The sequence below is a fragment of the Stomoxys calcitrans genome, chromosome 5 (assembly GCF_963082655.1).
Source record: "Stomoxys calcitrans chromosome 5, idStoCalc2.1, whole genome shotgun sequence".
NCBI classification, from domain to species: Eukaryota; Metazoa; Arthropoda; class Insecta; order Diptera; family Muscidae; genus Stomoxys; species Stomoxys calcitrans.
Window position 1 is genome coordinate 104506651 of NC_081556.1, and position 12545 is coordinate 104519195.

Here is a 12545-nt window from a genome sequence, read left to right on the forward strand (position 1 = left end):
AAATGAAGCGTAGAATTTGTCTTGGAAATTGAAATGATCGGACAAAAGTCCATAGTTTCGATTTTGGAGACAAGAAACAAAACTTTCTTTTGAAAACATCTTTGAAAAAATACGGTCCAATGATTCCACCAGCGTACAAACCACACCAAACAGTGCATTTTTCGGGATGCATGGGCAGTTCTTGAACGGCTTCTGGTTGCTCTTCACTCCAAATGCGGCAATTTTGCTTATTTACGTAGCCATTCAACCAGAAATGAGCCTCATCGCTGAACGGTGAATGAACACATTTCGAACCGAACACTGATTTTGGTAATAAAATTCAATGATTTGCAAGCGTTGCTCGTTAGTAAGTCTATTCATGATGAAATGTCAAAGCATACTGAGCATCTTTCTCTTTGACACCATGTCTGAAATCCCACGTGATCTGTCAAATACTAATGCATGAAAATCCTAAAAGTTAAAAAGTCTACGGACCTCTTTCCCAATGTTGCGAAAGGACATTACTGCAGAGACAATCAAGGAAATCTTGTATCAGGATATAAATAATGTGCTTAGAATATAGAAAGAATATTTTCTCAAAGGTTGATATCCGATAGTGGTGGCTATCCACGAGGATACCTCAGCCCAAATCTCAGATGTTGGTATAGAATTTAAAACGCCTTCTCACATTGATGTCTATGCAGCAGTAACCCGGCTGAAGAACAATAAGGCAGCAGTAGCCAATGGGTTGCCGACTAAGCAAATTGAGACGAAAGACGGTACACTAATAGGACGTAGTCATTAGCTAGTCTGTGCGATCGCTAGAAGAATGACGGCAAGAAGGTATACGTTTCCTTCCTATCCCAAAATAATTTTAAGCGTCCACTTTTTTTTTGGAGGACCCACGCCCAATTTTTTTGGAGGACCCTTGCGGGAAAGTTTTTGTATACGGTTGCCCACGGACCTTTACCCAAACAACGCACCTCAAGTTCATGTTCCAAGAGGTACCAAATGTAGATTGTAATTGGAATTTTCTAAAAATGTCAATCATTTTTTATTTAAATTAAAATTGGATCAATTAAAAAATTAATTGAAAATTTCAATAATTTTTTTAATTGAAAAAAATTTCAATTACTTTTCCAAAAACGATGATTGATATTATCATTTTCATGATTGAAGCAGTTTCAATTAAAATATTAATTGGTTCAATTAATTACGTGATTGAAATCCATTTTTATTCTTTCATTTTGATTTCTTGAAAGGATTTGGGAATAATTGTTTGCCAAGTATTTTGATATGGAGTATAAGTGACCAAGGTGACGTATGATTGTTGACAAAATAACCAAAAAGTTGTCATACGCACCCAGGACCATTAAGGTAAAGAAATTATATCAATGTACACTACTTTAATGGTCCTGGGTGCGTATGAAAACTTTTTGGTTATTTTGTCAACAATCATACGTCACCTTGGTCACTTATACTCCATATTAAAATACTTGGCAAAAAATTATTCCCAAATCCTTTCAAGAAATCAAAATGAAATTGTTATACCCTACACCACTACAGTGCTGCATGGTATTATAACTTAGTGAAATTGTTTGTAACACCCAGAAGGAACAGAGCTAGAACCATTGATAAGTATACCGATCTACTCAGAATCATTTTCTGATTCGATTTAGCATTGTCCATCTATCTGTCTATCCGTGCGTCCGTCTGTCGGTCTGTCCATGTTAATTTGTGTACAAAGTACAGTTCTCAATTTTCATCGGATCGTCTTCAAATTTGGAACGGTCATCTTCTATGGCCAAGAGACGAAGCCTATTGAAAATGGGAAAAATCGGTTCAGATTTGGATATAGCTCCCATATATATGTTCGTCCGATTTGAACTATTGTCTTTGAATCTATTGTCACGAAATTTGGCACAATGGATCCTCTTATGAGTCTAGACATACTGGTGAATTTGATAGAAATCGGTTCAGATACAGATATATGTCTCATATATATCCATCGCCCGAGCCTTTGCAACCGCCTTTGCATATATCAACCGATCTTCTCATACTTTGCTCAACACGTCTTCTACGACTACCACAAAAGATGCGAATTTTGGTAGAAATCTGTACAGATTTGTATATAGCTCAGGTATATATTGGAGACCACCGAAGCGCAGAGTTAAGCATGTCCGCCTATGATGCTGAACGCCTGGTTTCGAATCTTGGCGAGTCCATCATAAAATTTTCAGCGGTGGTTATCCCCCCTAATGCTGGCGATATTTGTGAGGTACTATGCCATGTAAAAACTTCTCCTTCTACGGCACGCCGTTCGGACTCGGCTATAAAAAGATGACCCCTTATCATTGAGCTTAAACTTGAATCTGACTACACGTATTGATATGTGAGAAGTTTGCCTCTGTTACTTAATGGAATGTGCATGGGCAAAATTTGCATTTACTTCCTATTTGTGTAGGTAGGTTGGGATTGTAAATTGGGCATATCGATGCATGTTTTGATATAGATGTCACATAAACCTCAGCACCTCAGCTCTAACCATTCCAAATTCCAAAAAAATATCTCAACCCGTTCTCACACGGAATATTTTTTACTATTTTTTCGTTCTATCCCACTGTGCGTCTGGACATGGGCTCAAATAAGGCTGATGTTGAAGAACTCGCCGTTTATGCGGATTGTGGCTAGCCGCTCATCCACCGGAGTTCAGCTGGAGACAAGGTGTTTCAGTCTACGACAAATCCGCAGCCAAATTCATGCCTTATGTCATGGCAGCTATAGTACGAGTATAGTTCGTTACCGTTTGGTATTGTTTTGACGCCTTTCCCGGTTTATCGCACTTTATCTAAGGCAGTAATATCTGTCTCGTACTTTTCCAATGCATCCGCCAGTGCGTATAGTTCATCTACTCTTTCAAGAGTTCGGATATTCAAGGTCCAGATCCACAGAACATGGTCCTTTTTTTGGTTGCATGGGTCATAATGGACCCTTCCACAACCTTACCGTTTTCAGTTCCGATTGAGCGATTTAAGTTTTTGAGTCAATATGTACTTCACGATTTTGCTGAAATGTTGAACAGTGAGTTGTACTAGACCCCTTGTCCTTGCTCTAAGGTCGAAGGTTTCGATAGGATCGTAGTTGCTATAGTTGCTTCAATATAGACCAAACTCTAGACTAAAGGCCTTGGGCCCATGAATGACCTATTTTTATACCCTTCACCATAGGATGGGGGTTAACTGATTTCGTCATTCTACTATGTGCTATGTTCGTCCGTTTCTCCATCGGACCGTCTGTCTGTCGAAAGCACGCTAACTTTTAAAGTTAGCGTGTCATATAACTTCAAAAGTGCCATATAGACCGATCTAGCGATCGGACAGATCTGGGCCAAATTGAAAAAAAGGTGTCGAAGGGCCTAACACAACCCACTGTCATAAAATTCAGCGAAATCGGACAATAAATGCTCCTCTTATGGGCCGAACACCTTAAATCGAGAGATCGGGCTATGTGGCAGCTATATCGAAAACTAGACCGATCTGAGTCAAATTGATGAAAGATGTCGAGTGGCCAGTCAGCTATCACTGTCCTAAATTTAATATTTATGGGCCCAAGAACTTAAATCGAGAGATCGGACTATATGGCAGCTATATCCAAAGCCGGACTGATCTGGACTAAATTGAAGGGGGATATCGACGAGCCTAATGCAACTCGCTGTCTTAAATTTCAGAGAAATCGGACTCTAAATGCGCCTCTCAAGGGCCGAAGACCTTAAATCGAGAGATCGGTCTATATGACAGCTAAATCCAAAACTGGTCCGATCTGGGCCAAATTGAAGAAGAATGTCGAAGTATCTGAGACTACTCACTGACCCAAATTTCAGCGAAATCGGATGATAAATATGGCTGTTATGGGCCTAAGACCTTAAATCTGCAGTTCGGTCAATATGGGGCTATATCAAGATATAGCCCATCTTCGAACTTAACTTGCCTATGCACAAAAAAGGATCTGTGGAAAGTTTCGGCTCAATATCTGTGAAGGGTGTAGGGTGATTTCAACTGACAGACGGACGGACGGATATGGCTAGATCGTCTTAGATTTTTACGACTGACCTTATCTTTATACATCCACCATCATAGGATGGGGGTATACTAATCTAGTCATTCCATTCGTAATAGTTCGAATTATTAAACTGCGACCCCATCTTATATATAAAAATCAATTTGTGTTTGTTTGTGTGTTCCTTATAGGCTCATAAACGGCTGAACCGATTTTCTTGAAATTGTCACAGATGGTGCATAATGATCCCGTGGTGAAAATAGGGTACTACATTTTTTGATATCTGAAGGGGGGCGGACCCTCCCCCTTACGCTAATTTTCAGAAACGCCAGATCTCGGAGATGGGTGGTGCGATTTAAGCGAAATTTTGTGTGCTCTCATATAGTACCCTAAAAATAAAAATTTTATATCCAAATTTCGGATGGGGTACCTAGGGGGGATGCCCCAGCCTAAAACCTTCCAAACGTATATTTAGATCAATCACGACAATATGGGACTCAAATGAAAGGTATTTAGGATAAGAAAACGCATCTGATATCTATTTGTCGAACAAAGTGCTAGGGGGACCATCCCAAAACACCCCTAAATCGGACATATTTACCGACCATGGCAATATGGGACTCAAATGAAAGGTATTTGCTAGTAGAATACGAATCTGATATCCAAATGTGGGACCACGTTTCTGAGGATCCACCCCTTCCCCAAAACACCCCCCAAACAGGACTTATTTACTGACCATGGGAATATGGGGCTTAAATAAAAGGTATTTGAGTCTACAATTAGAATCTGATATCCAAATATGGGAAAAAGTGTTTGGGTGGCCGCCTCTACCCAAAAACATCCCTCAAAGGGGACAAATTTACAACCATAGCCATATGGGGCTCAAATGAAAGGTCTTTGGGAATAAAGCACGAATCTGATATCAATATTTGGTAGTAGTGTCTATGGGGCCACCCCACCCCCACAACGCCACCCAAATAGTAAGTATTCTCTGTCCTTTGCAATATGAGGCTCAAATAAGAGGGTTTTTAAAGTGGAACACGAATCCGATATATTGTATATTTTCAAGGCCAACTCACTGAGTGGCCTCCCATCCCCCAAAACACCTCCAAGCCTATCATGTTTGCCGACTATGGAAATATGGGACTCAAATTAAAGGTATTTGGGAGTAGACCACGTGTCTGATATCAACATTAGGGTCCAACTGTTTAGGGGACGTCCCACCATCATAACAACCCCCAAATAGGACGTATTTGCTCACCAAGACAATTTGGGTCGGAAAGAGAGTGGAATTAAATATTTATAGTTTTTAGGGCCAATACCCCAAACCGGATATATTTGCTGACTTTTGCAATAAGGAGGCCAATGGCAATATGGGGTTCAAATAAATGATATATAGATATATGAGAATAGAGCACGTTGCTGATATATTTTCGGGGCTTAGTGTTTGGGCGACCACCCTAATCCCCAAAACACCTCTATACCGACCATGTCAATGTGGAGATTAAATGAAAGGTATTGGGGGGTAGAGCAAGAATTGATACCCACTTTCGGGACCAATTTTTGGGGGTCAACCCCTTTCCCAAAATACCTCACAAGCAGCATTTTTTTTAGTGACCATCGCAAAATGGGGCTCAAATAAAGGTATTGGGGAGTAGAATACGAATTTGATATCCAAATTTAGGACCATGTATTTAGGGCATCTCCCCTTCCCCAAAACGCCCCGCAAAGGGTAAACATTTTTAGACCATGCCAATATGTGGTATTTAATATTAGAAAACGAATTTGATAACCTATTTTGGGCCATGTGTTTGGGGGACGCCTCATCGTGTAGACTCCCCTAAACCAATGGCAATATGGGGTTTAAATAAATGGTTTTTGAAAGAAGAGCACGATGCTGATATTTTTTCAGGGCCAAGTGCCTGGGTGATCACCCCATCCCCGAAAACACCCCTTAATCAGATATCATGAGAATAGCGGGCTGAAATAAAGTATTTTAAGAATGGAGTACACCTTTCATCCAAACTTAAATTCTTAGACCAATAAAGATCATATGGGATACGGAAATGTGGCATGAGATGCTCGCATATGATTGTAACAGCCTTTACACGTGTTCACACGTGCTTTACGATATATTGTGGCATAACAAATTTTCTCAAAATGTTTATCATAGTTAAAGTTTAGTTTTTTTTTGCCGTTCTATTGGATAAGCCATAAATTTCGGTTTATTTCCATTCGCCTTGTTTACTTTTCCGTATTGATTGGTGAATATCTTAAAGTTGACAATATTTAAAATATTAGTATACACTGTTTACAGCAGCGCTCCGATTATCGTTAAACTTTATCATTTTTAATTGTTAATACTAGAATTCTGGGAATTATAACAAAATAAATATTTCGTCCACTCAGAGGGCAGTCACTAGGTGTTGCAATTGATAAATATGGGATTCTACAAATTTCCGTATTTGATAAGATTAACCAAGTTTTTATTAGACTAGCTTAGAAAATTCGACACGTGAAAAGTAGAAAAAAAAATCAATATTGTAAAAAAATTAAGTAAACAATGGATTCTGCTAAAGATTTATATATATGCACTCATTTGCTGTATCTATATATACAGCAAACAAGTAAAAGTGTGCAATGTTCGGCCGGGTCGAATCTTATATACCCTCCACCATGGCATTTGTCAAGATCTTTGGCCGATATCTCCTTATGGACAAAAAAAGGATAATCAATAAGAATTGATATGCTATTTCAGCTATACCATAAACCGATTGAGGCCATACTTGGTTTGGCTGTTGGAGACCAAAGTGGAAAATTTCAGCTAAATCTAATAAGAATTGCGCCCTATAGTGGCTCAAGATATAAAATTGCAAGGCCTGTTTGTGTGGGAACTATATCAGGTTATGGACCGATTCAGGCTATATTTAATACATATGTTGAGCGTCTTACAAGAAGTGGTGGTGCAACATTTCAGCAAAATCAGATAAGAATATGCCCCCACTAGAGGCTCAAGAAGGATTATCGGGAGATCGGATTATATGGGAGCTATATCAGGTTATAAACCGATTTTGACCATACTTAACACTGTGGTCGACGGTTACGCCAAAACACTTCATGCTAAATTTCATCCAAATCGGATAATATTTGCGCCCTCTAGCGGCTAAAGAAGTCAAGATCCGAGATCGGTTTATATGGGAGCTATACCAAGTCATGAACCGATTTGGACCATGCTTGGCAGAGTTGTTGATGGTCAAACCAAACCACTTCATGGCAAAGTTCAGCCAAATCGAATAAGAACTGCTCCCTCTAAAGGTTCAAGAAATCAAGATCCGATAACGGTTAAACACATGTTCAGGGCTGATTGAAGCCACGGCAAATGTGTGCGGTGATGGCATGCAATGTAGTTGTTGTGTTATGCAGTCTTCGGAATCCATGTTGATGCTCGGCAAAAGGAAATTCTCCAACGAGGCTAGGGAGGAGCAGTGCCTCAAGCGTCATTTCAACTGGTGAGTCTTAACTACACCCACAAACTCGGGTCCTTTCCAGGCTTCAGTAACGGGATCATTCTGCCCATTTACCAGACATGGGGAACTATAAGGGTGTTCAAAGACAGGGGGGGGGGTGTTATCCTCATTCACCATGCAAAACGTGGAACCTTCAATTTGCTACTAGGGGAGAATGCCATGAATCGTGATGCTCATTAAAGTCTCCTAGAACAAGACGATTATGGCCAGATAGTAGCCCCCTTATATAGGCTTTGAAGGCTTGCCCATTAACTGGCTGGTATTTCGGCAGTACCGGAATTGACTGCTATCCTCATACATTCTAGGTCTAGCGCAGGTGAGATGGGTCTACGCGGCAGGGAATGGTGTATCAACGAAGGCCAATCACCCACCTGCACTCCTTACGTTGCACATTGTATTATCGACAACTATGCAGGCTGCAGGTGTTGGCCAGCTTTGTCTTTTGGATCGCTGCAATCAATATGTTCTTTCGATTCATAAAATCTGCTATCTCGACGATCTTGCTTCGGAGATCATTGCAATTCAATCGAAAGAAAGTTACACTTCCCGGTAATATTGGGGCTGAAATACTGTTGTTGTATATATTGTAGCACGGCAGAGGTCGGCGGGGTTACATAGTTGGGAGGTGTGGACGTCGAAGTTGATGACGACGACGCTTGTGACCCACTGCTGTCTATGTTCGCACAACAACTTGAAACACAGAAAGTGCGTCTATACTCCCTTAGGGTAAGTGCAAGATGGGAAATGCACCCACTCCATGAACCAGTTACACCTAACCGACATCAACCTAAGCGCCTGGAGGCGGCTAAACCGATATTGATGAAATGCTCAATGAATTTGGGACATAAAATAAAACATCTCATGGAAATTTTTGTTAAAATCGTACTAAAATTGTGGCAACTAGAGCTGGCAAAATATCGATGGCACTATCGATACCTATTGATATTTTGTTTTTTGTCTGAATATCGATTGATATTTTGCCTATCGATACTATCGGTAAAGTTAAATTATTTGAAAAATTTAACAAAAAATAAGCGATCCGACACTGAGTATATCCTATTAAACACATTGCACCTATAGAGGGCGCTATTTTCAGAGGATGGGCTTAAGCTTTGTAAAATGATTTCTCTCATGACATCCAACTGAATTTAGTAAATTTGGTTTTATTCGGTCTGTGCATTGCTATAGCTTCTATATAAATCCATCTCTTGCTTTTTACTTCTCATTTTCATTTTGAATATAGGTAATGGAAAATTATTGGTAGTAACGATACTATCGATATTTATTAATAAAAATATCGAAAATATCAAGTGTTGTGAATATCGATAGTTTGCCAGCTCTAGTGGAGATTACGTTCTTCTAAGGCCATATCGGATAAAAGATATTCATATATGGGAGGTATTATCAAATCTGATCCGATTTTTTTCAAAATCAATAGCGTTCGTCCTTGGAACCCAAAAAAAAAAAATAACTTTTGCAAAATTTCATGAAAATCGGACCCCAAATGCGACCTGTACCTTGATCACAAAAATATTAGGCGGATTTTTCATACAGTCGGCGTTGAAAAATTTTTTCACAGCTTGTGACTCTGTAATTGCATTCTTTCTTCTGTCAGTTATCAGCTGTTACTTTTAGCTTGCTTTAGAAAAAAAGTGTAAAAAAGTATATTTGATTAAAGTTCATTCTAAGTTTTATTAAAAATGCATTTACTTTCTTTTAAAAAATCCGCAATTACTTTTTGGGCAACCCAATACATGGATAGACAGACGGACATAGCTAAATCGAATCAGCAAATGATTCTTAGCCGATCGGTATACTTACCAATGGGTCTAGCTCTTCTACTTCTTAGCGTTGAAAACAAATGCACAAAGTTGTAACACAGTACAACAGTAGTGGTGTAGGGTATAAAATGCATGAACACGAACACTGACGCGGCAGCTATTGCCATAAAAGCGACTGCCTGGAATTAAATGAGTATGTGTACTTCATATTGGTGTAGGTCGTCGGGAATCGCAAATAGCCCGTATCGTTCAGATTTGTTTAAAGCTCCTTATAAAAGTTGATATCCGATATTGACTTCTTGAGCCCATAAAAGCATTAAAATTTCCACCAATTGGGCTGAAATTTAGCATAAAGATTTCGGCTGTGACTTCCAACATCCGTGTCAAGTATGAACCAAATCAGATTATAAACAGATATAGCCTTCATATAAACCAATTTCCGGATTTAACTTCTCGAGCCTCCAGAAGCCTCAATTTTCACCCCATATGGCTGAAATTCGGCACAAAGACTTCTTTTATAACTTCCAATATTCTGGATTAGTATGCTCCAAATCAGTCTATAACCTGATATGCAAATGTAATGCAAATTTGCCAATGAACATTCCTTTAAGAAATGGGGGATAATCTTCTCATATATCACTGAGTGCTGTGCGATACAAGTTTTAAGCTTAATGATAAGGGGCCTCCTCTATATAGCCGAGCCGGCACAGCGAGCCACAGTGCCACATTTTTTTGGGGAAAAGTTTTTACATGGCAAAGTAACTCACAAAAGTAACTGTCGCCAACATTAGGAGGGGATAATCACCGCTGAAAATGTTTTCAGCGTCATTGGGAAACATGCTAGTCCCTACATTACGTTGGCCTCCATATAACCTGATACATTCCCGATTTGACATCTTGAGCCCTTGGAAGCCGCACGCGTTATAGGAATACGCCGTAATTTAGCAACTAGTGTTCTGCTACAACTATCAACAACCATGCTAAATACGGATCAAATCAGTCTGTAACTTGATGTAGCTCCAACGTCATCCGATCCCCGATTGGTAGCTGCCATTGTTATTCGATTTGGCTGATCTTTAGTAAGTATTGGTTGATAATGACTTCCAAAATGCGGGGTAAGTACTGTCCATCACCCGATATCCCGATTAGTCTTCTATGGCCCCTAGAATCAATTCAATTTCAGCTAATTTGGCAGAAATTTGGTGTGTAAGAAACACATATGCCATTTAACTAAGTTCATTTGTGGACATTTTTATCAGAATCCATGGTGGTGGTTTCCCAAGAATCGGCCAGACGGAATTTAACGCCTTTTTACTACCTTAGCATAATTTCTGTTGTTAAAGCTAAACATTTTGCTATTTTAACTAACAAATTTCCCTGAGGATAGTTGTTTATCCTATGTTCAAATCTGTAACGCCCTGTTTATACCCATCACCGAAGGGTGGGGGTATATTCATTTTGCCATTCCGTTTGCAACACATCGAAATATCAATTTCTGACCCTATAAAGTGTATATATTCTTGATCGTCGTAAAAATCTAAGACGATCTAGCCATGTCCGTCCGTCGGTCTGTTGAAACCACTCTGCAATCTTTAAAACTAGAGATATTGAGCTGAAACTTTGCATAGATCCTTTTTTTTGTCCATAAGCTGGTTAAGTTCGAAAATGGGCTATATCGGACTATATCCGCCGATTTAGGGTCTTAGGCCCCTAAAAGCAACATTTATCATGTGACTTTGCTGAAATTTGGGACAGTGAGTTGCGTTACGGACTTCGATTCACTTCTTCAATTTGGTCCAGATCGGTCTAGATTTGGATATAGCTGCCATATAGACCCATCTCTCGATTTAAGGTTTTTGGGCCCATAAAAGACGCGCATTTGTTGTCCGATGTCACCGAAATTTGGGACAGTGAGTTGTGTTAAGCCCTTCGATATTCAAATTTGGATATATCTACCATATAGACCGATCTCTCTATTTAAGGTCTTGGACCCATAAAAAGTGCATTTATTGTCCCATGCAGTGTCCGATGTCACCGAAATTTGGGGCAGTGAGTTGCGTTAGGCCCTTCGACATCTTTCTGCAAATTGAACCAGATCGGTTAAGATTTCGATATAGCTGCCCTATATACCGATTTCTCGATTTAAACTCTTGGCCCCATAAAAAGCGCATTTATAATCGGATTTCGCTAAAATTTGAGACGGTGAGTTGCGTTAATATCTTCGATCTCATTCTGCTATTTAGCTTAGATCGGCCCAGATTTGGGTATAGCTGTCATATAGACCGATCTCTCGATTTAAGGTCTTGGACCCATAAAAGGCGCGTTTATTGTCCGATTTCGCCAAAATTTGGGACAGTGAGTTGTTTTAGGCCCTTCGATATCCAAATTTAGATATAGCTACCATATAGACACATCTCTCGATTTAAGGTTTTGGGCCCATAAAAGGTGCATTTATTGTCCCATGCAGCCGAAATTTGGGACAGTGAGTTGTGGTAGGCCCTTCTATAGCTTGTTTTAATATGGCCCAGATCGGTTAAGATTTCGATATAGCTGCCATATAGACCGATTTCTCGATTTAAACTCTTGGCCCCATAAAAAGCGCATTTATAATCGGATTTCGCTAAAATTTGAAACGGTGAGTTGAGTTAATATCTTCGATATCATTCCGTTATCTGGCTTAGATCGGTCCAGATTTGGGTATAGCTGTCATATAGACCGATCTCTCGATTTAAGGTCTTGGACCCATAAAAGGCGCGTTTATGGTCCGATTTCGCCGAAATTTGGGACAGCGAGTTGTGTTAGGCCCTTTGATATCCAAATTTAGATATAGCTAAAATATAGACCCATCTCTCGATTTAAGGTTTTGGGCCCATAAAAGGTGCATTTATTGTCCCATGCAACCGAAATTTGGGACAGCGAGTTGTGTTAGGCCCTTCGACATCTTTCTGCAATTTGAAGCAGATCGGTTCAGATTTGGATATAGCTGCCATATAGGCCGATCTCTCGAATTAAAGTCTTGGGCCTATTGCGCATTTTTAATCCTATTTCGTTGAAATTTGACACAGTGACTTATGTTAGGATTTTCCTCATCCGTGTCGTATATGCTTGAGATCAGCCTTTTGGATATAGCTACCAAAAAGGCCAATATTTTGTTCTACAAAATTAAACCATGACTTGTACTTATTAGACAACTCGATTTCCA